General features: G+C 41.2%; 1 protein-coding gene across 20 annotated transcripts in view; it reads right to left on the reverse strand.

Annotated features, from left to right (window-relative positions):
- THRB (thyroid hormone receptor beta) overlaps positions 1 to 26,555 on the reverse strand; it is a 397,985-nt gene that overhangs the window by 112,388 nt on the left and 259,042 nt on the right. For 2 of the 20 annotated variants that reach the window (XM_089911229.1, XM_089911213.1), the window contains exon 4: positions 7,114 to 7,207. The exons of the other annotated variants lie outside the window; for them this stretch is intronic. The gene's annotated coding sequence lies outside the window, so the exon portion shown is untranslated. The remainder of the gene's footprint in view (positions 1 to 7,113; positions 7,208 to 26,555) is intronic. 20 annotated transcript variants of the gene reach the window in all.

Genomic DNA, 26,555 nt, shown 5'->3' on the forward strand with positions numbered 1-26,555 from the left:
GCTGGGCGTGGCGGAAGCCTAGAGCCCCACATCAGAGACATCAGTAAACTCTGGGTGGTAAAGCTGTAATTTCCTTTTCAGATTTTCAGCCATCACTCTAAGTGTTCTGCCTTTAGTAGAGAGAGAACACAGCCAGGCTCTGTGGTTGAAGCTCAGCTTAATTTGCTGTGGCTGATTTTTTTGTTCTCGGTAAAATGATTTTAATTCAAGTTCAACGATCCCACTCTGTGGCTCATTTCTACTCTTCCTTTTAACCTCTGTCCATGCCAAATCACCGCCCCCTTCTCTCCCTCTTCCCTTCTCTTTCTCCTTCTCTTTCCTGGGCAAAGTCACCGTGGCTTGGAAGGAGCACTGGCCCTGCCATTTGTCAACAGAATGACACGGGGGAGGTCAAGAGTCACGTCCCCAGGTGGGTAAGGTCATCCACCTCAAAGGGAATAGATGGATGAAATAGAACAGATGTGCTTGGCACTTGGTGGTATTCCTGCATCCTCACGTGCAAGGGGCTGGGGCCACAGCCTGAGAAAAATCCTGTTTCTGCTTTGAAGACTAGGTCAGCAGTGCTAGGAGTGGGGTTCTTGGGGTCAGAGTGGGCTTTCAAACAAACACACAAGTCCCCTGTGAATCTAAAACTCTCTGCTACATCTAATTTAGTGTCACGATGAGTGAAACTTGGAACCATTTCTAACCACATAACGCAGTGATAGAAAAGTCAAGAAGGAACCAGCCGGAAATAGTTTTATGAGGCCACCTCTGAAAGCCTCGACTCGCCGCCTGCTATGTTTATAACACACTTTCTTCCTAGCTACCTTTCTCTAGAGGTGGGCCATCACCTCTGAATGCTTCTAAGAAGTAAGACTCTTAAGAGGAAGCAGATGGGTAGTTTGAGGGAATCGCCCGACGCAACAGGAGAAACAACCTCAACAGATGTCTTGTTGGCCAAAGCAAGCGGTTAAAACTGCCTCTGCTGACACCTGGTGGACAGGAGTGCAGCATCCCTGCGCCAAAGACAACAACGGGCATGTGTGTTGAGGGGCCTGGGAGGCATCCGTCATAATGCCTGAGGAACAAGGGTACCACGCAGAACCGGAGTGCTTACTTGTGGTTAGGTGACTCACCAGGACACAGGTAGGGACAACAAACGCGTGGGAAAATAAAACGGTAACACGGAAGCGAATGATGTATTATTGATTTCTTAAAAGAGTTTGATGGCGAGTGAGGCAACAACAAACAAGAACCCACTCCAACCCCCTGCCCTCGACAGCCTCCTAAGAAAGATTCTACTGCTTGACCCCTGACCATCTCCACCCCAGGGCGACGGCAGTGCCCAGATGGAGCTTGGGTTCTGTTGCCTCTGGAATCTGCCCTGAGCTCCTTGCAGATTTTTAACCCTGGGATAGAAAGAATATTCTTCCAGAGGAGACATTATGAAGACTGCTTTGCCTCCCCCAAATCCCTTGAAGATGCAAATAAAATTCTCCTAATAAATATAGTTATAATTGTTCACTATTTCTTAGATGCCAAATGTAGTGGAAGGAGAGCGTCTGCATTGAGAGTTATCTACAGAAATAGACTTCATAAACGTTGTACAATCTCCATTTTCCCCTTCGGTGGGTTCTCGTTTAATGCTGCCTGGCGAAGGCTGAATATTTTGACAAAGTCAACGGTTTCCTGCGAGCACAGTGCACACACAGCTTAGATTTTGTCTTTCAACAATGTGTTCTAAAGGTGATTTTCAGGAATGCATCAGAGCAATTATCAGTTCAAATTTGTAAGAATTAATCCATTGTATTTAAGTCACGAAGAAAGGTGATTTTTTAAAAAAATTACAGGAACCTTGGTTAAGGGTTGAGTCAGGGAATTGGGGTGAATAGATCTACCTAGGAAGGTAAGAAGCCCTTAAAAGACTCATGCAGTTGCATTTTTCTTTTTTTTAATTTATGAATTAAAAAAATTTTATACCAGAGTATAGTTGATGAACAATGTTATGTTACTTTCGGGTGTACAGCAAAGTGATTCAGTTATGCATGTACATGTATCTATTCTTTTTCAAAATTCTATTCTCATTTAGGTTAGAGGTGTTTTATTTTTCCTCCTGACTTTTAAGTTAAATTTGGAATATCAACTCCCTTAAATGTGCCACCAGAAAGTGTACAGTCAAAATATACCCCCTTCCATGGTCAGTGATTCTAGGGCACAGAGGTTCTCAATTTTCCTGGCACCGCTACTGTTTCAGAAACTGCTTCACAGTGACCCCAGGTAAAAGGAACAAATGTTCTGTTTATTAAGTAAATAGTTCCAAACAGCCTAATAGTAGTATTTGCATGGCGTCTGACAGCTGTGCCTGTGTTTCCCTCAAAAATTAGACATTCCATTGTGTTCCTCTGGGTTTGCTGTGGCACTCCCAGGGTGCCTTGGTACAGAGTTTGGGGACCGTGGCCGTAACAGCTTTGGGAATCAGTGAAAAGTTCGAGGGTGTGGTTACCTGATCTCTTTTTAGCCCTCATTCTCTGTGAACCCAGGGCTACATAATTTGGCCTTTCAGTTTCATATTGACCTTTCAGTGGGTCAGCCTGGCATAAGCTGTGGAGGAGAGAACAGAGAATGAAATCTCGGCTGGAGTTAAGCTCATTGTGGGCATAAGCAAGATTTGACCATCATTCAATAGAGTTTCCGGAGCCCCTATCACATGGTGAACTTGCGGTGAAGTCTCTAAAAAGTAAAGGAATGCAGCCCTTGCCTTGTCTTAGGAGGGGGATGCAGTAGGCTGCGTTATCACTGGGAATTGCAGGAACACCAAAGGCAGCCGAGAAAGTGGCTGGATGCTAAGTTCTTAGGTAAGAATCTGACGAATGAGCATGTTACACATGCCTGAATTCTTGTAAGAGGGTCTCAATAAATCTATAAATGGCAGGTCACCTGCTTTTCTATTCTGTTCTGTTTCTGACTTATGTGTAGCAAGGAAGCTACATATAAACTAAACTAGTGGTTCTCAAGGTTCGGCAAACTCCTGGAGGGCTCCTCACACAGATGGCCGGGGCTCTGCCCCCAGAGTTTCTGACTTAGCCAGTCTAGGGGTGGTGGTGTCGGGTAGGGGTGTCTGGGAGTCTGCACGTCCAAGTTCCTGGGTGACTGGACTGTACTTTCCAGGAATCACATGTTTTGAGCCACCAGCCTACACCATTTGGGCACAAGTCAGAGGCACTGGGGCACCATCTTGGTGGGCTACACTTGACGCTGGGCAGGTATCCCCACCTCTCTACTCAGGACCAGCCCAGTCAACCTGGTCTAGAAGAGGGGCTGATCCAGGCCCCCAGCTCTGTGACTGGACAGTTTCCTTCTCTGAAGACCCCCTTGCATTTCAAGTGTGCATCCTGGAATTTGAGACACTCGAGTCCTGTAGTAACAGTGACGGCGAGACCCAACGAGGTGAAGGAGTCTTGCACCTTCGAAGAGGCTGGCTTGCACTCTGCTTTCTTGTAAGGGTGGGGCACGTCCATGGAGGCTGCAGGAAAAGCAGTTCTTAATCTCAAGGGAGGGGGTCACAGCAGAATCAGCTGAGAAGCCTTGCTCGCCATCTCCGGGGCTGGGCCCTGGAATGTGTACCTAGAAAAGGCTTCCCAGCTGATTCTGTTGAGAACTTCTGTTCATGAGAGAAGCGCTGAAGTATAAGCCAAATGTGGAGATGGGTCACCCTACTGTCACTCTTACCCCTGAAGCCACACACGCTCATTGGTTCAGAGTCACCGGACATACTACGTCCTGTTTGACTGCCGCAGGCCTGCAGAGAACTCTCTTTCCCTCCCTCTGGCCATGCTCCCTTGGCGGGTGGCAAAATCATGGCCAGTGTGGTTGATCCAAAGCACATTGCTAATTAAAAGCCACTACCTATGCACTGAGGGACCCACTATAGCACCAACACACCAGTGGCACAGAAGCACCTGGACTTCTGCACTCAAGCCACACTCACCCTCCGCTCCTGCCCCATGACTTATTTCCTCCAGTGCGGTTCCAGCTCAGCAGCATCCACATCAGCTGAGGACTCAGAGATGCAGATGCTCAGGCCCTACCCCAGACCTACTGAATCAGAACCTCTGAGAGGGAAGTCCAGCAGGCTGTGCTTCAACAAGGCCTCCAGGTGATGATTCTGGTGCAGCTGGGGTTCAAAACCCCCTGCCCATTGCCACAGATCAGAAGGTGTTCACAAGGCAGGCACTGGTCTGTGCCCTCTCCCACCAGCTCGCCCAGCGATCAGCCCAGAACATTCGCTAGGTAACGAAGCCTGCGGGGGGGGGGGGGAGCCCTACTTCCTGCTGTCAGAGAGAATCAACACTCACTTGGTGAGCCGCCTCTGAGAGGTTGCCAACGCTGCGTCTAAATCATCTCTCGTTTCTTCTGGGTTGTATTTTCCATATTCACACTTCAGCTCCCCCTGAATCCTCTCCAAGTTTTTTACATTCCTTTCAGCTCAGGAAGCCAAAATGAAGATGCCATGTTTCAACCAGGGTCTGTTTCCTGCTGTGGGGAGGGGCATTCTGCAAGATTCTTAAATGCCCAACTCCCAGCATCATGATTATTTTCCGAACAATAGAAGGAGATTGCTGATTCATGTTTGGCTCATGGCTGGCTCCAGGCATCTTTTTTTTTTCTTGCTGTACTTGTGCCGATGCAACACAATAATGTTCTATTCATCCCTCTGAGTTAGAAATGCCAACAGCTCAGCTATGCAACTGAAGGGTCCCGCCTCCCCTTTGGCTTATTTAAAGCCTTCCCGCAAATAACACGTTTTGAAATATTATATGGCGTGATCACTCTGAGCCATTTGGCTTTGGCATGGACCGTCAGACCTTATCTTTTTATTAGCTGCTCCTTGCACAATGCCTGGCACACTGGAACTAGGATTCTTAAAAAATGCCTGTTGGCTGAATCACATACCCACTTCCTGAGGTTCAAACCTGATCCTTCTATTCTGCCCTGATATAGTACAACCCGCCCTCTGTCAGGGGCAGGGCGGAACCTGGCTATCACATTCAGGCTCACGTTTGCATCCAATCATAGAATGGGTTTGACCTCCTCAAGGTCTGATGGTCCAGGGGGGCTCCATCCAGCCCCTGGACCCGTTTGCACACTGTCTGCACGGCCACTTCTGGTCCTGCCATAGCAGTGGGGCTCTGGTTGCCTCTCAGCACAGCTTTGCCAATAGCAGTCGGGGCCAGCTGTGGGTTTTTGTTTCCCAGCTGCAAAGTCAAACTGGTGGCACTGCTTAGCTCCTAAAACTCTATTGGTCACCCTGAGCCACACACCCAAATCACCTGGGTGGCTTTGCAAAGTCCCAGCACCCAGGCTGCATCCCAACCCAATTAGTGTTTCGTAACTGAGGCCTGAGTTTTGTAACTGCCTGGGACATTCGGATGTGCAGGCAAGGCTGAGAACCACGGCCCTAAAGTGGCATCATTAAAATGATGGAGATGGGGCTTCCCTGGTGGCGCAGTGGTTGAGAGTCCGCCTGCCGATGCAGGGGACACGGGTTCGTGCCCCAGTCTGGGAAGATCTCACATGCTGCGGAGCGGCTGGGCCCGTGAGCCATGGCCGCTGAGCCTGCGCATCTGGAGCCTGTGCTCCGCAACGGGAGAGGCCACAACAGTGAGAGGCCCGCGTACTGCAAAAAAAAAAAAAAAAAAGATGGAGACGGCCAGCTCACTGAGGACCGTTTTCCCCCCTCCAGGAACTCAAGAGCATACCCTGTTAGGCTAAGAAGGGGAGCACCCCCTTCTGCTCATCTGCCCATTTCTCTTCTCACCATCCTTTTTTTTTTTTTTTTTTTTTTTTTTGCGGTACGCAGGCCTCCCACTGTTGTGAACTCTCCCGTTGCGGAGCACAGGACGCGCAGGCTCAGCGGCCATGGCTCACAGGCCCAGCCGCTCAGCGGCATGTGGGATCCTCCCGGACCAGGGCACGAACCCGTGTCCCCTGCATCGGCAGGCGGACTCTCAACCACTGTGCCACCAGGGAATCTCCTCACAATCCTTTTTAAAACTTTTATTTATTTGTTATTTTATTTTATTTTTTTTAAACCATTTAAAATGATGGGAGTATAGCTGACTTACAATGTTGTGTTCGTTTCAGGTGTACAGCAAAGTGATTCAGTTATACATATACACGTATCCACTCTTTTTTAGATTCTTCTCCCGTATAGGTCATTAGAAAGTATTGAGCAGAGTTCCCTGTGCTCTACAGCAGGTCCTTGTTGTTTATCTATTTTATATACAGTGTGTCTGTCCGCTCACTATCTTGAGATGTGCTCACCCAAGCACAGAGGGTCTGGGTGAACTGAGGTCAGGAGGTTACCCAGAGTCCTGGCTTCAACATTCTCACTAGGGAATCCCTAAGATGTGAGCAATGGTGTGACACAGGAAGATCCTTGGGGACTGCTCTGTCTCCAGAGAATTCCCAAGGAGGGCACAGACACTGTGTCATTAATCACCAGGCTGTTTGGAGGAACAGACACGCCCAGTTGTTTCCGCTAATTGACGAAACAGAGGGTTAGAGGGACAGGGAAGCTTTTCCCTCCGGCTGCTGAGAGGAGGAATCAGAATGTCAACCCAGATCTAGTGCTCTAAATCGCCGAGCCATCCCATCTGCCAGATGCGTGTCCCTCAGCTGGGTTCCTCGATGGGCACAAAGATGATTAAGCCCTACTCCCCCTCTGGGAAGCACCGCCTGGTAGAGATGACAGAGCACTCACAAACAATTCTACTTGGAGGAGGTTGTATCTGGTACTCTATCAGAAGTGCAGAGGACCATACAAGTGTGTGCGAGGGAAAGAGTAACTAAGAAAACCTGACTCTACAAAACACAGATGCTCTGCAAATCCTCACTCCATCCTGCACAGGGTTGTGTGATCTTCCAGGTCCAGATCCAGTTGTGTACAGAGGGTCTTTCAGAATGGGGGTTGTCCAAAGTGTAGGTGTTTGGGCTGAAATCATCCTGACAATGTAATCTGGATGCCTGGGCGGGATATCTCCAACAGCTTGTTGTATTTACTTATTTATTTTCTTTTGAGGCCAGGCTGAGCGGTTTGCGGGATCTTAGTTCCCTGACCAGGGATCGAACCTGTGCCCCCTGCGTTGGGAGCGGAGTCTTAACCACTGGACCGCCAGGGAAGTCCCATCCATCAGCTTGTTTGAATATCACTTGAACATGTGTCCTAAAAGAAGAAGATAGTATGACCCTTACAGAGATGTTATGAGGATTAAATGAGTTCATACAAGAAAAGTGCTTCTGTTGTGCAGGAGAGAAGAGCCGTCAGGTGAAGCTGTGTTCTCCTTGCGGAGTAGCTGAGGTGGAGAGACAGGCGGGGAAGAGGGTGGAGGGCTCCCCAAGTGTCCTCGCTGTCTGCTGAGAACTTGGCTTACTTCATGCAGGTTGTAACTTATAAAAAGGGCACAGTATTAGACATACATTCGTCAGGGTATAATTTTTTTAATAAAATAATTGATAACATTAGGAAAGCCTGGGATTTATATCCTCTGTGTGATACTGTGTAAAAGAGATTTGTTAAGAGGATAACTCACTTCTCTGGGGACAGCAGCATTTATAAAATGGACTCTTGTAAGCAGTGTTGCAGCAGTTGACGGCTCCCAGTTGAATGGTCTCTGTTGGGAGTTCAACCAATGCTTTCTCAGCGAGAGAACATTTAAGTCAGTATTTTTCACAACATCTCCTCTTTTTTGGTCCCCAAATGATTTTTACAGTTATGAGATGGAACACTTCAGTTGAACCTTTGCTAGAGTCATTGTTTACTGTAAAGACACACTATCCTGTTTTCTTATATGAAAAGGAAAGATAGTGGGTCTTGGTCATCAGCCTGTATTGTTGGTTTTACCTGCGAAAACGAACTGTGTGATTTTCAGGAAAAATAAATTCGCGTGATTTGAAAACAAAGATTTCCAGAGAAAGGGAAATCAGCCAGTTTCTAAAACATCCAAGAAATAATGCAGATCCTACATGAAATGCATGAATGTCTTCCTGGAGCTACATCTTCTCAGTTCCAAGGCAGGAGCCAACTAGACCAAACATGGTGCTTGGCTTTAGAGTAAAATCTACAACAAATCTAAAGAGTTTCTCGTTGTGTGTTCAATGAAACTGAGTAGAGAAGAAAGACGATAATGGTACTTATGTTAACATGTTACTGTGTTAGTCACCGTATATCCTGCACATGTGTATACGGTTCCATTAAAAAGTAGGATAATAATAATGATAAAAATAAAGGCAATAACTGTAACAGCATCTAACATGTATTGAGTGTTTGCCATTCTGCTAAGTGTCCTACATATATACTACCTCCTTTATTACTCTCAACAACCTGTGATGTAGGGGATCTAAACTTAAGAGATGTGACGCCCTTGGGACTTCCCTGGTGGCACAGTGGTTAAGAATCCGCCTGCCAATGCAGGGGACACGGGTTCGAGCCCTGGTCTGGGAAGATCCCACATGCTGCGGAGCAGCTAAGCCCGTGCGCCACGACTACTGAAGCCCGCGTGCCTAGAGCCTGTGCTCCACAACAAGAGAAGCCACTGCAATGAGAAGCCCGTGCACCGCAACGAAGAGTAGCCCCCGCTCGCTGCAACTAGAGAAAGCTCACGCGCAGCAATGAAGACCCAACGCAGCCAAAAATAAATAAATAAACAAACAAAAACAAATAAATAAATTTAAAGAGATGTGATGCCCTTGCCCAAGGTTGTAAAGACTGTTAAGTGGGAGGGCTAGGAATTGAACCCAGGTCCTGTGGATCCAGACATTTTGCTCTAAACTACTATACTTGACTGCCCCTTGCAAGAATAAAGGTTACCTGCATTTGCGATGCCTTTTTACATGGGTCATTTCACTCAATGCCCACAACTTCATTTTATTATATCTTTTACAACTGGGGACACTGAAGCTCAGATGTTAAATGTCTAAAGATAAACCCTGCTGTATGGGAAAACTGAGGCTCAAAGTTCTGCTTCCTGACCTCTAAGCCAAGTGTGTTCTTGAAGACTCTGAGCTTAAATTTTTTCTGAATGGAAGGTCCTGACGACTAACTGTCCACGTCACTACCTGTGAAGGCAAAAGCTGAGCAACGGTTGCACCTATGGGATATTTTTTAAAAAACATGAAATTCGTAGCTCAGAATATCAGGTCGATGACATTTTAACATACAGCACACACAGTTTGATCAGCCCAACCCACATTATTTGAAAAGTTCACTCCTGATGATTCTGAAGCTCCCTCACACGCCCAGCCCCCGATGAGTGAGACACCTATTACCTGAGTGACAGGCAAACATTTCCTGTGAGATATGAGACATTTTCTGAGTTCAATCAAGGTGACATGGCTGTTCATAAAATGAGTAGTTCTGTTAATAATCACTGCTCCATTTGATGGAGGATATTATTCCCATGATTTCGCAGTTGAGTGGATGAGAATAAGTCTTATCAATGTACCCACTGGGTAGGAGTGTGTGAAAATGAACTGAGCCCTCACAGGCTCAATCTCATATTAATGCTGCCGGAAAAGTTTATAAAGGGTTTACCCATGAATAGCCCCTTAATAAAGGAGAGGTGATTTTCTATCTGGAATTTCGGGACATCAGCAGTTGTTTGAAGGAAACGCGGAATCGTATAATGGATAAAGCTGGCTGACTGCAGCTTACAAAACCACAGACTTTTCAACCTCCAAACTGAGTGCCAGTTTGTTACCTGTCACTCCCCAGCTCCAAATCCACCCTTCTGTTCTCTGCTGTGTGATTCTGAGGCAAACTCTTTCCCACAGTGCCTGGCCAGAGGGTGTTCTACTTGATTCCACCAATAGGAGGCACCAGAGGGAGACTGGAAGGTGAGAAGAGAGAGGGCCCTTCCCTCTCTTCTTCATGCCCCTGGGAGCCCCTGCCAGCAGTAGCTGTGGGCTGCAGCCACTGGTCTCTTTTAGCATTCCCAGGAGCAGTCTTTGTATCCTGCAGCAGCTGGTTGGAGCCCTTTCTTAGTACTTTGAGTGCCAACTCCACAGGACTGCTCCTCTGAGCATGTGTGAGAAGTTATAACCCCTGAGCTAAAGGGTCGTAGAATGGAAGACTGCAAAGGATTGAATTTTTTTAAAAAACATATTTTAGCATAAAAATAACACCAGTTCACATGGAAATGTTTGTGAACACAGATAGTATAAAGGAGAAAAAAAAGTCAAAACCTGTCCTAGATTTAACCACTGATATTTTCACATACTCTTTCTGGTCTCCGCCCCGCACCCCCCCCCACCTCCCAGCCCCACACTTCTACATATTAAAAAAAAAGATTATTTTTAATCAACACTTGGTCTCTAGAATTTTCACATGACAACATGAGGAACTCAACTCTAAGAGGGGTGTGACCTTGCTTCATCACAAGGACAACTTGTCTCTTCCATTTTGGGACTGGATCTCTCTGGCAAGGGTTGCTCACCTCTGACCCAGAAACTAGACAATGGCCATGACTACAGGCTCCCATCTCTGCTATGTCTGTTATGCCTTCTCAGTTGTGATCATAAAGTAAATAAGAAATCTGTGTACATTTAGGAGGAATGCTTAGTATATTATGAGCTGGCTCCTGGAGTGAGTCTATGAAAAATGTTGAAGAAATATGGAACACGGTAGTCTGCTCTGTAAGAATTGGCATGTTTGGCTAAGAGATGGCACAAATGTGGTACTAATTACCCTGGTCTGCCATACATATTTAGTATTTTGCTGCTTCTACGTTCATTCCCTCATTCACTTATTCACTCATTCATTCACAACTATTACCAGAGTATCTACCAAGAGCAAAGGCAAAGCACTGTGCTAGTTGCTGGATTCATGAATAAGATACAACTGCCACCCTTTCTCAGAAAATTCATAGCCAGAAGAACCACACTCTGGGAAGAAGGAGTTAAAATATCAAGCACTTTTCCTGATTAATAAAACATCTTATTATTACATGCGTTTGTTCTTCGCTCTCTCACAGGTACACTGGTCACCAACTCCTTGTGCCCCTTGAGAAAGTTTCAAATATGATATTTTCTCAGATAAATTTAGTGTAGAATAACTGCCTGTTGATCCAATGTTTCAGTCTCCATCTACCTTAAAATTATTTATCAAGTAGAAAATATGACCGTTATGAATCTTTATGCTCCAAGGAACATAGTATAGTAACATATGTAATTAAAATGAAGAAAGTTTAAGGCAAAATAAATGGAAACACAACAGTAGTTGAAGATTTTAACATACCTTGCATCCCTTGAAAGATTAAGTGGATATAAAATAATAAAGAATATCAGATAATATTATTAATAATGTTAATCTAGAATTATATACCAAATTTCATACCTGAAAAATAATTATAGAATAACAGGGTAAAAACTGAATAATCATAAAATGTGACCAATGTTAGGTGACAAAGAAACTTCCCAAGAGTAGAAATAAGTAGAAATACTAGAGACAAAATAATAATCTTCCTACAATATAATCAACTTAGAAAATTAAAAAGGTAAAAGAAAGAAAAACAGGCACATACAAAAAGAAAAAGTGCAATTACTTGGAAATCAAGAAAACTCTTTCCTAAACAACTCATCAAGAGGATATATATGCACCCAATTGCAATATATATGCACCCAACATTGGGCCACCTAAATATACAAAGCAACTATTAACAGACCCGAAGGGAAAAATAGACAGCAATACAACAATAGTAGGGTTTTCAGTACTTCACTTTCATCAACGGATAAATCATCCAGGCTGAAAATCAATAAGAAAATAGTGGACTTGATTAACGCTATAGACCAAATGAACCTAACAGATATATACAGAACATTTCAACTGATATAAGCAGAATACACACTATTCTCATTTGCCCAAAGAACATTCTCCAGGAGAGATCACATGTTGGGCCACAAAACAAGTCAACAAATTTAAGAAGACTGAAATCATATCAGGTATATTTTCTGACAACAATGCTATGAAACTAGAAATCAATAACAGGAAGAAAAATGGAAAATTCACCAATGTGTGGAAATTAAACAAAACACTTCTGAACAACTAATGATCAAAGAAGAAATCAAAGGGAAATCAAAAAGCATCTTGAGACAAGTGAAAATGGAAATACAACATATCAAACCTTATGGGATTTAGCAAAAGTAGTTCTAAGAAGGAATTTTATAGTGATAAACACCTACATTAAGAAAAAAATACATCTCAAACAACTTAACTTTATACCTCAAAAAACTAAGAAAAGAGGAACAAACTGAGGCCAAAGTTAGTAGAAAGAAAGAAACAATAAAGATTAGAACAGACATAAATGAAATAGAGACTGGAAAAGACAACAGAAAAAGATCAACAAAAATAAGATTGTTTTTGAAAAGATAAACAAAATTGACAAACCTTCAACTAGACTAACAAAAAATAAAAGAGAGGACAGAAAGAAAATTATAAATGCAAAAGGAGCCATTATAACTGATATCACAGAAATACAAAGGATAAGAGACTACTGTGAACAATAATACACCAACAAATTGGATAAATTTCTGTATACTTACAACCTACCAAGTCTGACTCATGAAGAAACAGAAAATCTAAAGAGACCAATAACAAGTAAAGAGATTGAAGCAGTATTTTAAAAACTCCCAAGAAAGAAAAGCTCAGGATCTTCTGGTTTCACTGGTAAATTCTACTAAATATTTAAGGAAGAATTAACAATAATCCTTCTCAAAATCTTTCCAAAAATTAAGGGAAGGGAACACTCCCAAACTCATTGTATGAGGCCAAAATTACCCTGATACCAAAGCCAAATTAGGACACTACAAGAAAAGAAAATTGCAGGCCAATATCCCTGATGAGCATAGATGCAAAAGCCCTCAACAAAATATCAGCAAACTGAGTTCAACAGCACATTAAAGGACCACACAACATGATCACATGGGATTTACCACTGTGATGGGTAAAATAGTTCAACATACACAAGTCAATAAATGTGATACATCACATTAATAGAATGAAAATGACATGATCATCTCAACAGAGTCAGAAAAAAACATTTGACAAATTTCGACATTGTTTTATGACAAAAACTCTCAACAAATGAGGTAAGAAATGGATGCATCTCAGCATAATAATGGCCTATATGACAAGCTCGCAGCTAACATCTGAAAGCTTTTCCTCTAAGATCAGGAACAAGACAAGAGTTCTCACTTTCACTAGTTCTATTCAAAGTAATACTGGAAGTCCTAACCAGAGCAGTTAGGTAAGAAAAAGAAATAAAAGGTATCCAAATCAGAAAGTAAAAAGTTAAATTGTCTCTGTTTGCAGATGACATAATCTTATATAGAGAGAACCCTAAAGACTCCACCAAAAAACTGTTAGAACTAATCAATGAATTCAGTAAAGTTGCAGGATTCAAAATCAATATATAAAAATCAGTTGCATTTCTATACACTAACAGCAAACTATCTGAAAAAGAAGTTATAATACTAATTCCATTTATGATAGTATCAAAAAATAAAATATTTAGCAATAAATTTAATGATGGAGGTAAAAGATCTCTACACAGAAAACCATAAAACACTGATGAAAGAAATGGAAGAAGACACAAATAAATGGAAAGATATCCTGTGCTCACGGATCAGAAGAATTAATATTGTTAAAATGTTCATTCTATTCAAAGCCACCTATATAGTCAATGCAATCCTTATCAAAATCTCTATAACATTTTCCACAGAAACAGAAGAAACAATCCTAAAATTTGTATGGAATCACAAAAGACCCTGAATAGCCAAAGCAATCTTTAAAGGAAAAACAAAACTGGAGGCATCACATTTCCTGATTTTAAACTATATTACAAAGTTATAGTAATCAAAACAGTATGGTTCTGCATAAAAATAGACACATAGACCAATGGAACAGAATAGAGAGCCCAGAAATAAACCCACACATATATGGTGAACTAATTTTTGACAAGGGGACCAAGAATACACGGTGGGGAAAGGATAGTCTCTTCAATGAATGGTGCTGGAAAACAGAATATCCACATGCACAAGAATGAAATTTGATGCTTATCTTACACCACTCACAAAAACTAACTTGTGATGAATTAAAGATTTAAATATAATACTTGAAACTGTAAAACTCATAGAATAAAACATAGGGAAAATCTCCTTGACATTGGTCTTGGCAGTATTTTTTTTTGGATATGACACAAAAAGCACAGATAACAAAAGCAAAAATCAACATGTGGGACTACATCAAACTAAAAAATTTCTGCACAGCAAAGGAAACCATCAACAAAATGAAAAGCAATCTATTGAATGGGAGAAAATATTTGCAAACCATATATCTGATAAGGGATTAAAATACAAAAAAATATAAGGAACTCATACAACTCAATGGTAAAACACCCCAAGTAACCTAGTTAAAACAATGGGCAGAGGTGCTGAATAGATGTTTTTCCAAAGAAGACACACAAATGGACATCAGGTATATAAAAAGCTGCTCAACATCACTAGTCATCATGGGAATGCTCATCAAAACTATGAAAAGATATCATCTCACACATGTTAGAATGGCTATTATCAAAAAGAAAAGATAATAAGTGTCGTTGAGGATGTGGAGACCAGCAAACCCTGGTGCACTGTTGGTGAGAGTGTACATTGGTACAGGCATTATGGAAAACATTATGGAAGTTCCTCAAAAATTTGAAAATAGAAATACCATATGGTCCAGCAACTTCACTTCTGGGTATATATCCAAAGGTAACAAAATCAATACCTTGAAGAAATATCTGCATTCTAATGTTCGTTGCAAAATTATTCACAATTTCCAAGATATGAAAACAACCTAAGTATGCATAAATGAATGAACGAATGAAGAAAATATGACATGCATACAATGGAATACTATTCAGGCATAAAAAAGCAAATCCTGTCATTTGTGACAACATGAATAATACCTGGAAGATAGTATGCTAATGATGTAAACCAGACACAGAAAGCCAAATACTGTATGATCTCACTCATATGTGGAATCTAAAAAGGTCAAACTCATGGAATCAGAGAGTATAATGGTGGCTGCCTGGGGATGGGGGTGGGGAAAATGGGGAGATGTTGGTCAATGTGTACAAACTTTCAGTTATAAGATGAATCATTTCTGGAGATCTAATGTACAGCAGGGTGACTATAGTTAAGAATACTGTATTGCATGCTTGAAATTTGCTAAGAGAGTAGATCTTAAGTGTTTTCATCACACACAAACACAAAAAATGGAAACTATGTGAGTTAATGGATGTGTTAATTACCTTGATTGTGGTAATCATTTCACAACATATACATATATTACATCATCAAACTGTACACTTAAAAATCATATTGTAAATATAAATAATTAAAAAATAAGTATGTATACTTTTATTTGTAAATCATACTAATAAAGCTGAAAAAATTGAAGTGCATTATGCATTGAACATTAGGTATGTTAGAAAAAGAACACAAAGAAATGTTGAAAGAATTAATAATGTCAGAAGGTTTATAGAATTAAAAAGTATTGAGACTTCCCCGGTGGCACAGTGGTTAAGAATCAGCCTGCCAACACAGGGGACAGGGGTTCAAGCCCTGGTCTGGAAGATCCCACATGCCGCAGAGCAACTAAGCCGTGCGCCACAACTACTGAACCTGCATTCTAGAGCCCGCAAACCACAACTACTGAGCCCATCCACCACAACTACTGAAGCCCGCGTGCCTAGAGCCCTGCAACTGCAGTGAGGGAAGCCACTACGGTGAGAAGCCCGTGCACCACAACGAAGAGTAGCTTCTGCTCACTGCAACTAGAGAAAGCCTGTGTGCAGCAATGAAGACCCAATGCAGCCAAAAAAAAAAAAAAAAGAATAAAATAATTTTTAAAAATATTAAAAAAAGAAAATATTATAACAGGACTGATAAGTAAAGATATTCAAAAGTTGATTCTTTAAAAAAAACAAAAACAAAACAATAGGTAGATGAACTACCAGCTAACTTAATTAAAAAATAAGAAATAAAAAATTCAAAAAATTAGAAATAGAAAGGGAAATTAGTTACAGATGCTGAGAATCGGAACAATTATAATAGATGACTGAATAATTTTGTGGAAATAAATTAAAACCCCAATTAATCGATTTTCTCAAAAAATACAAAATAGCAAAATACATAAAAGCCAATTCCATATAGACTAATAATAATGGAAAAAATAAACACTGTCAAGGAATTCCCATATTCTTTCCCTGAAAGTATGAAATTCAGATGATTTCATTTGCGGGTTATTTCATGGACAAAAAAATGCTATTTAAACGTTTTGATAGCACAAATAGAGAGGAAACATTCCTAGTGATTTTTGTGAAACCAGTGTAATTATGATATAAAAATATGAAAAAGTGATCTGCCCAGATGACTTGTATATATTGATGCAAAAGTCTTAAATAAAATATCAAAAAATTCTTGAGAAAAACGAAAAGAGCAATATTTCAGAAAAAATGGGATATTTTCAGGAAAGGAAAGATGGCTTGATATGAACAACACTGAAATTGCTAATCATGGTAGTAAGTCCACTGAGTAAAAAGTATTTTATCTTGAAGGATGCTAAAATGGCACATAATAATATTCACTGCTTGTTCTTGATGGCTTAAAAGCCCACATGGAAGGAACATTATATGAATACTATCTTGACATAATAGTAAATATATGGAAAATTTTGAAAAAGAAGAGTAATGGGATGGAATTAACCTGATTAGATATTAAAACATAGTATGATGCCTTAATGATTAAAACAATGCAGTATTAGTGCATGAATATATAGCAGATCAATGGAGCAGCATTGAAGTTCGGAAAGAGACCTCAATATATATGGAAATTGACAATATGATAAAAACCGGCTTCTTTAATTCATGGAGATGGAACAACTAGTAAACCATCTAGAAAAAAAGTCAAAGTTGAATCCATAACTTATACCTTATAAGACAACTTGGTTAATTAAGTGGATGAAAGATTTAAATATAACAAATGAAAGTTCTAGAAGAAACAATGAGATGATACAAAGCTTTAAAACAGAGAAGACTTTCTAATTATGGCACAAAATATAGAAAGTACCCACAATCTCACTTCTTAAAAACCTGTAACACCCATATATTGAACACCTGTGAAAGGAGATGTGTAAAATCTAAGAGTCCATCAATACGGCCCAGGCAAATAAACCATCTGATAGTCACCCAGGGGAGTGCTATACGAATGTAAAAAAAGAATGACATGAAGACCTTCAAGATGGCGGAGGAGTAAGACGTGGAGATCACCTTCCTCCCCACAAATACATCAGAAATACATCTACATGTGGAACAACTCCTACAGAACACCTGCTGAATGCTGGCAGAAGACCTCAGGCTTCCCAAAAGGCAAGAAACTCCCCATGTACCTGGCCGTGTGGCTGACAGGATCTTGGTGCTCCAGCCGGGTATCAGGCCTGTGCCTCTGAGGTGAGAGAGCCGAGTTCAGGACATTGGTCGGCCAGAGACCTCCTGGATCCACGTAATATCAAACTGCAAAAGCTCTCCCAGAGATCTCCATCTCAATGCTAAGGCCCAGCTCCACTCAACAACCAGCAAGCTACAGTGCTGGACACCCTATGCCAAACAACTAGCAAGAAAGGAACATAACCCCACCCATAAGCAGAGAGGCTGCCTAAAATCATAATAAGGTCACAGACACCCCAAAACATACCACCACTTGCGGTCCTGCCCAACAGAAAGACAAGATCCAGCCTCATCCACCAGAACACAAGCATCAGTCCCCTCCACCAGGAAGCCTACACAACCCACTGAACCAAACTTAGCCACTGGGGGCAGACACCAAAAATAATGGAAACTATGGACCTGCAGCCTGTGGAAAGGAGACCCCAAACACAGTAAGATAAGCAAAATGAGAAGACGGAGAAACACACAGCAGATGAAGGAGCAAGGTAAAGTCCCACCAGACCTAACAAATGAAGAGGAAATAGGTAGTCTACCTGAAAAAGATTTCAGAGTAATGAGAGTAAAGATGATCCAAAATCGTGGAAATAGAATGGAGAAAATACAAGAAACGTTTAACAAGGACCTAGAAGAACTAAAGAACAAACAAACAATGATGAACAACACAATAAATGAAATTTAAAATTCTCTAGAAGGAATCAACAGCAGAATAACTGAGGCAGAAGAACGGACAAGTGACCTGGAAGATAAAATAGAAGAAATAACTACAGCAGAGCAGAAAAAAGAAAAAAGAATGAAAAGAATTGAGGACAGTCTCAGAGACCTCTGGGACAACATTAAATGCACCAACATTTGAATTATAGGGGTCCCAGAAGAAGAAGAGAAAAAGAAAGGGACTGAGAAAATATTTGAAGAGATTATAGTTGAAAACTTCCCTAATATGGGAAAGGAAATAGTCAATCAAGTCCAGTAAGCACAGAGAGTCCCATACAGTATAAATCCAAGGAGAGACACACCAAGACACATACTAATCAAACTATCAAAAATTAAATACAAAGAAAAAATATTAAAAGCAGCAAGGGAAAAACAACAAATAACATACAAGGGAATCCCCATAAGGTTAACAGCTGATTTTTCAGCAGAAACTCTGCAAGCCAGAAAGGAGTGGCAGGACATATTTAAAGTGATGAAAGGGCTTCCCTGGTGGTGCAGTGGTTGAGAGTCCGCCTGCCGATGCAGGGGACACAGGTTTAGTGCCCTGGTCTGGGAAGATCCCACATGCCGTGGAGTGGCTGGGCCCGTGAGCCATGGCCGCTGAGCCTGCGTATCCGGAGCTTGTGCTCCGCAACGGGTGAGGCCACAACAGTGAGAGGTCCGCGTACCACAAATAAATAAATAAATAAATAAATAAAGTGATGAAAGGGAAAAACCTACAACCAAGATTACTCTACCCAGAAAGGATCTCATTCAGGTTCAACAGAGAAATTAAAACCATCGAATCAAACAGATGGAGAGATATAACATGTTCTTGGATTGGAAGAATCAACATTGTTAAAATGACTATAGTACCCAAAGCAAGCTACAGATTCAATGCAACCCCTATCAAACTACCAATGGCATTTTTCACAGAACTCAAACAAAAAACCTCACAATTTGTATGGACACACAAAAGACCCTGAAGAGCCAAAGCAATTTTGAGAAAGAAAAACGGAGCTGGAGGAATCAGGCTCCCAGACTTCAGACTATGCTACAAAGCTACAGTAATCAAGATAGTATGGTACTGGCACAAAAACAGAAATATAGATCAATGGAAAAGGATAGAAAGCCCAGAGATAAACCCACGCACCTATGGTCAACTAATCTATTAAAAAGGATGCATAAATATACAATGGAGAAAAGACAGCCACTTCAATAAGTGGTGCTGGGAAAACTGGACAGCTACATGTAAAAGTATGAAATTAGGACACTCCCTAACACCATACACAAAAATACTCAAAATGGATTAAAGACCAAAATGTAAGGCCAGACACTATAAAAGTCTTAGAGGAAAACATAGGCAGAACACTCTATGACATAAATCACAGCAAGATCCTTTTTGACCCAACTCCTAGAGAAAAGGAAATAAAAACTCAAATAAACAAATGGGACCTAATGAAACTTAAAAGCTTTTGCACAGCAGAGGAAACCATAAACAAGATGAAAAGACAACCCTCAGAATGGAAGAAAATATTTGCAAATGAGGCAACTGACAAAGGGTTAATCTCCAAAATTTACAAGCAGCTCATGCAGCTCAATATCAAAAAAACAAACAACCCGATCCAAAAATGGGCAGAAGACCTAAAAAGACATTTCTCCAAAGAAGATATACAGATTGCCAACAAACACATGAAAGAATGCTTAACATCACTAATCATTAGAGAAATGCAAATCAAAGCTACAATGAGGTATCACCTCACACCAGTCAGAATGGCCATCATCAAAAAATCTACAAACAATAAATGCTGGAGAGGGTGTGGAGAAACGGGAACCCTCTTACACTGTTGGTGGGTGGGAATGTAAATTGATACAGCCACTATGGAGAAGTGAATGGAGGTCCCTTAAAAACTAAAAATAGAACTACCATATGACCCAGGAATCCCACTACTGGGCATATACCCTGAGAAAACCATAATTCAAAAAGAGTCATGTACCACAATGTTCATTAGTGTTAGTTTGTATGGAACTACAATGTTCATTAGTTAGTTACTTAGTCTGTATGGAACTGCAATGTTCACTGCAGCTCTATTTACAATAGCCGGGACATGGAAGCAACCTAAGTGTCCATTGACGGATGAATGGATAAAGAAGATGTGGCACATATATACAATGGAATATTACTCAGCCATAAAAAGAAATGAAATTGAGTTATTTGTAGTGGGGTGGATGGACCTAGAGACTGTCATACAGAGTGAAGTAAGTCAGAAAGAGAAAAATAAATACCATATGCTAACACATATATATGGAATCTAAAAAAAAAAAAAAGGTTCTGAAGAACCTAGGGGCAGTACAGGAACAAAGACACAGATGTAGAGAATGGACTTGAGGACACGGGTGGGGGAAGCGTAAGCTGGGATGAAGTGAGAGAGTGGCGTGGACATATATACACTACCAAATGTAAAACAGATAGCTAGTGGGAAGCAGCTGCATGGCACAGGGAGATCAGCTTGGTGCTCTGTGACCACCTAAAGGGGTGGGATAGGGCGGGTGGGAGGGAGACGCAAGTGGGAGGGGATATGGGGATATATGTATATGTATAGCTGATTCACTTTGTATAAAGCAGAAACTAGGGCTTCCCTGGTGGCGCAGTGGTTGAGAGTCTGCCTGCCGATGCAGGGGACACAGGTTTGTGCCCCGGTCTGGGAAGATCCCACATGCCGCGGAGCGGCTGGGCCCGTGAGCCATGGCCGCTGAGCCTGCGCGTCCAGAGCCTGTGCTCCGGAACGGGAGAGGCCACAACAGTGAGAGGCCCACGTACCGAAAAAACAAAAACAAAAACAAAAACAAAAAATAAAGCAGAAACTAGCACAGCATTGTAAAGCAATTATACTCTAGAGATGTTAAAAAAAAAAGATGTAAAGATGTTAAAAAAAAAAGAATGACAAAATTCTGCATGAGTTGATATGGAATAATCTTTAAGAAATATTAAGTGAGAAAGGCAAAGTGCATAACAGTGTGTATGGTATAAGCCATTTGTGAACATAAAGAGTAAGAAGGAAATATAAATGTGTATGCAAACAACCTGTATGGATGGGCACACAAGAAACTAACAACACTGCCAGCCTATGAGAAGAGAACCTGATGATAAAGGCGTGGTGGACAGAGGGGAACTTCAGTGCAGGTTGTTTTTTTTTTTTTTGCCTTTTATTTTATTTATTTATTTATTTATAAATAGGTGGACACAAAGCACCGAGCTGATCTCCCTGTGCTATGCAGCTGCTTCCCATTAGCTATCTATTTTACATTTGGTAATGTATATATGTCCATGCCACTCTCTCACTTCGTCCCAGCTTACCCTTCCCCCTCCCCATGTCCTCAATACTGCAGACTTTTTAATACATTTTGAATTCCGAACCATGCACAGACTTTAGTATCTGTTCAAAAGAATAAAATGTATACAAGTGAATATCATATAAAGGTAGAAGAATCCGAGGGAAAATTCAGAGATAATGCACACTTTACAAAATTGTTGTGAAGACTGAATGTGAGAATGCTGTGGCAGAAAATAAATCATATAAAAAAGAAAATGAAAAGTAGACATGTTCTAAAATGTTCTTGATCTATTGAAAGGTAGGCACCGGTCTTCTCTCCTACTAAGTATGACGCTGGAGAAAGGGTTGTAAACTCAGTCGCCCATAGGATCGACACATGCATTCGTGCATTCATTCATGCATTCATTCAACAGCTATGCATCAGTGCCAGCTATGCCCCAGGCACCGGGGACAGAGCTGTGAACAAACACAGGAAAAAATCCCTGCCCTGGTGAACTTTCAAACTAGAGAGATGGCACAGACAATTAAACAAGCGTCACATAGAACAACAAACAGTCAAGGGGGTGGGAATTCAGTCATGAATAGTGAAATCAGGCGGGTCATCATAGCAGTGAGGGACCAGGCCTGGCTACTTCCTGAAGAAAGGGGTCAGCACGTACTTCCCTCCAGAAGGGGATGGTCACGTGGGGTTGTGGAAACAGCTTTGCCAGATCTTTCAGTTGTTTTTTTTTTTTTTAATTTGGCCTCACTCCATGGCATGCGGAGTCTCAGTTCCCCGACTAGGGATTGAACCTGTGTCCCCTGCATTTGGAGTGCGGAGTCTTAACCACTGGACCGTCAGGGAAGTACCCAGATCTTTCAGTTTTGCCAGATCTTCAGAGGACACCAGAAATCCAAAATTTGTACTTGAAATTTCCTGATTCTAAAACCTTGACTCAATTTTAAAATAAATCACCATGTTATCCAAATAAAACACATCTTGCTAGCCCAGGCTGGCCCATGGGATAGCCGGTTCAAATCTCTAGAGAAATGAGATTGAGTTTTAAAACAAACACGTCAAACTTGTAAGCCCTGTCCTCTGATGAAGTTTTGCATGTTTTCCATTTCTGGCAACATTTCTGGAACTCCCCAAAGAAAACCAGTTGGCTCTTTAGAGCTTTTTTGTTTTTGCTCGCCACATAAGAAAACCTGTATCATTTTGGACTTCAACCTTGTCTGGACCAAATGTTATTACTCAGCTTGATGTCTGATTTTATTCACCAGATTTGATTCTTCATAACACTGGGTTTTCAAAAAGTCAAATTTACCCTCAAAAGACTAAGGATGTGTTTAAGCATAGACTCCTGGTCTTGAGGGCAGTCCCAAGGAAGAGATGCAGATATTCAGAGTAAGGGCAGTGCCACTGAAATAAAAATTTTGTTTCTATTTCTTCTAAGATAACTGTTGAAGAGCATGAACTTAAATGTGTAGGAGTCAACCTAAGCATCCTAGTTGCCTAAGGCATTTTAGTAAAAGGCTCAAAACTTTGGAGTCAGTTGATTGCTATAGGGTGCTGGGTTTTTTATAAGACCTTTTCTTTTTTTAAAAAAAAAAAATATTTATTTATTTTTGGCTGCATTGGGTCTTCATTGCTGCATGCGGGCTTTCTCTAGTTGTGCCGAGCGGGGGCTACTCTTCGTTGCGGTGCGCGGGCTTCTCGTTGTGGTGGCTTCTCTTGTTGCGGAGCACGGGCTCTAGGTGCGCGGGCTTCAGTAGCTCTGGCACGTGGGCTCAGGAGTTGCGGCTCGCGGGCTCTAGAGTGCAGGCTCAGTAGTTGTGGCACATGGGCTTAGTTGCTCCGCAGCATGTGGGATCTTCCTGGACCAGGACTCCAACCCGTGTCACCTGCATCGGCAGGCGGATTCTTAACTACTGCACCACCAGGGAAGTCCCTAGGGTGCTGTTTTTTATTTTTTTAATAAAGGCTCGATTCCTTGGACATGATTGAGTGCTATAAGGCAGTTCATTCTAGGGGTCCTCAACATGCAAATGCATATATGCCCCGACAAAGGCTTTGTGCCAAACACAACCAGCACAACACCATCTTTATTTTCCTGTGACCAACGGCTTAGTTTCTGTGGTCGTTTAATGACATTCGTCATGAAAAATCACAGTGGGGAAGAATGCAGGGCTTTTCATAAGCCTGTGACAGCTTGGATTTTCCTCCCTAACAACATGGATGAATCAGGAGCCACAAGTGTGCATTTGAGAAATAGTTGTGGTAGTTAAGAAACACGCACTGTACTTGTTATTATTACTACATTCCCATAAAAATAGAGTGTCCATGGGAAGAGTGTAAAAACAGCATGGAGATGTCCCAGGTATCGACTTCAACAATCCCATTGTCAAATGCTTATGTTTCCCTTGCTCTTAGTGAATAGAAAATTTGTACAATGTTCATCCCATCAATCTAGTACCTATGCTAAAGCACACATCTTAGCTCAGACATGCCATGACTGTCCATCTGCCCATCCAACATTTCTTCCCTCCCTCCCTCTATCCATTTCTGAAATGAAATATTTATTGAGCACCTAATATTGATCAACCACTGTGCTAGGTGCTAGGCAAATATAAACAATACAGAATATCTGCCCTTATGGTGCTTACCAGCTTTGGGGAGAGAACAGATACTAAGTCAATTATGCAATTCAATGTAAAATTAGAGCTATGCTGTTATTAATTATTATACTATTGTTTTATTATCTTTATATTAGTTCATTATAATATTATTCTTATAAATAGCAGTATGTTAATTATCAATATATTTATTATAGTAACATATTATTTTGGTAATATATTATTATATTAACATATTAATTAATTATATCTTATTTTATTATAATTAAAATATATAATTGTTATTAATTATAACTAATTCAATATAAAACTACAGCTATGCTATATAATAGAATAGAATAGAATAGAATAAAGACTAAAACGCAGGATTTGACTTAAGGAAGTCTTAGAAGTGGTGAGTGGGATGAGATTCCTAAAAGTGTCCACTGAGATGAGATCAAAAAATGAGTAGGAGTGACCCAGCTGGAATCGGGGGAGGGGGCAACCTCAAGACTAGGAATAGACTAGGCTCTCTGGGGAGGGGAGGGAGAGCCTGGCCCATACATGGGGGTCGTGGGGGGAGGCTGCTGCCGGCAGAAGAGGGAGGTGGGAGAGGAAAAGTAAAAAGAAGTCGGTATTGCTGAGAGAGCTCTCCAAAATGGAGCAGGGAGGCCATCGAGGAAGACAGACTTAGACGTGTCTCAGCCTGGGTGGAATCTGCCCTTTTGACTATGGATGAAACACGTGTAGACATCTGCCAGAAAATCAGGATACTTATTGAAGTAAGTCAGATGTAGACAAATATCACAGGATATCACTTATGTGCAGAACCTAAAAAAGTGACGCAAATGAACTTATCTACAAAACAGCAATAGACTCACATAGAGAACAAACTTATGATCGCCAAAAGGGAAAGCGGGGGAGGGATAAATGGGGAATTTGGGCTTAACATATACACACTACTATATATAAAATAGATAACCAACAAGGACCTACTGACTGTATAGCACAGGGAACTCTACCCAATATACTGTAATGACCCATGTGGGAAAAGAATCTGAAAAAGAATCTATATCTATATCCATAGATATATATATGTATAACTGAGTCACTTTACTGTATGCCCGAAACATTATAAATCAACTATACTTCAATACAAAAATAATAAAATAAAATGAGTACACCTTGCAGTACCAAAAATAAAAATCAAGATACTTAGCAGACCCTCACTCTAAAACAACTCGTGACAGCCATCCTGTAAGGACAAATATTTCCTTTCTTGTGTCAGAGTAACCCTCATGGCTTATACCTTTGTAAGTCCCTGACTCTTTCTCTTCCTTGGAATACTTCGGTTTTATCCAAATTCGTGTCTTCTGAATTGCGTTTCTTAAGACCCCCAAATAAACTCTTTTTTTCTTATAGCCTCCTGCAATTTTTTTTTTTTTTTTTTTTTGGTTGACAGAGGGGAGGGAGCATGGGATGAGATGGGGCTGGGTGGCAGACAGAAACCAGGCCAGGCAGGGTCTTTCAGGCCATAGATGGGATTTTACATTTATCCTAAGTTGGAATAGGTCAAAGCCTTTTTTTTTTTTTTTTTTTGCGGTACACAGGCCTCTCACTATTGTGGCCTCTCCTGTTGTGGAGCACAGGCTCCAGACACGCAGGCTCAGTGGCCATGGCTCACGGACCCAGCCACTCCACGGCATGTGGGATCTTCCCGGACCAGGGCTGCGCCACCAGGGAAGCCCTGGAATAGGTCAAAGCCTTTTAAGTAAAGGAAGAGGAAATGATCAGATTTACCTTTCAAGAATCACTGTGGGCATTTGTGTTGAATGAGTCAGAGGAGAACTGTATTTGGTTGTTTTTTTTTTTAATTTTTATTGAAGTATAGTTGATTTACAATCTTGTGTTAGTTTCGGGTGTGCAGTATAGTGATTTAGCTATATAAATGTTTTTTTCAGATTCTTTTCCCTTATACGTTATTACAAAATATTGAGTAGAGTTCCCCACGCTATACAGTAGGTCCTTGTCAGTTATCTATTTTATATATAGTAGTGGGAGACTTTTTTAAGAAAAGTCTTAGACTTCAAAAAATTATTTTTTGAAGTATAGTTGACTTATTATGTTGTGTTAATGTCTATTGTACAGCAAAGTGATTCAGTTATACATATATACCTTCTTTTTCATATTCTTTTCCATTACGGTTTATCACAGGATATTGACTATAGTTCCCGTGCTATACAGTAGGACCTTGTTGTTTATTGTTCAGTGACTTTTTAGCAGGCCAGAAAAAGCTGTGGGCAGGAAGCTGGGAGCCCTAGGTCATCGGTTGTGACAGTCATAACTTGTCATGGGACTTTGGGGACATCCATCTCGGGTTTCCAGTTTCTGCAACTTATCGAATGATGAG

The sequence above is a fragment of the Delphinapterus leucas genome, chromosome 4 (assembly GCF_059928025.1).
Source record: "Delphinapterus leucas isolate spDelLeu-1000000601 "Yukka" chromosome 4, BTC_Dleu_Yukka2, whole genome shotgun sequence".
Lineage (NCBI taxonomy): Eukaryota > Metazoa > Chordata > Mammalia > Artiodactyla > Monodontidae > Delphinapterus > Delphinapterus leucas.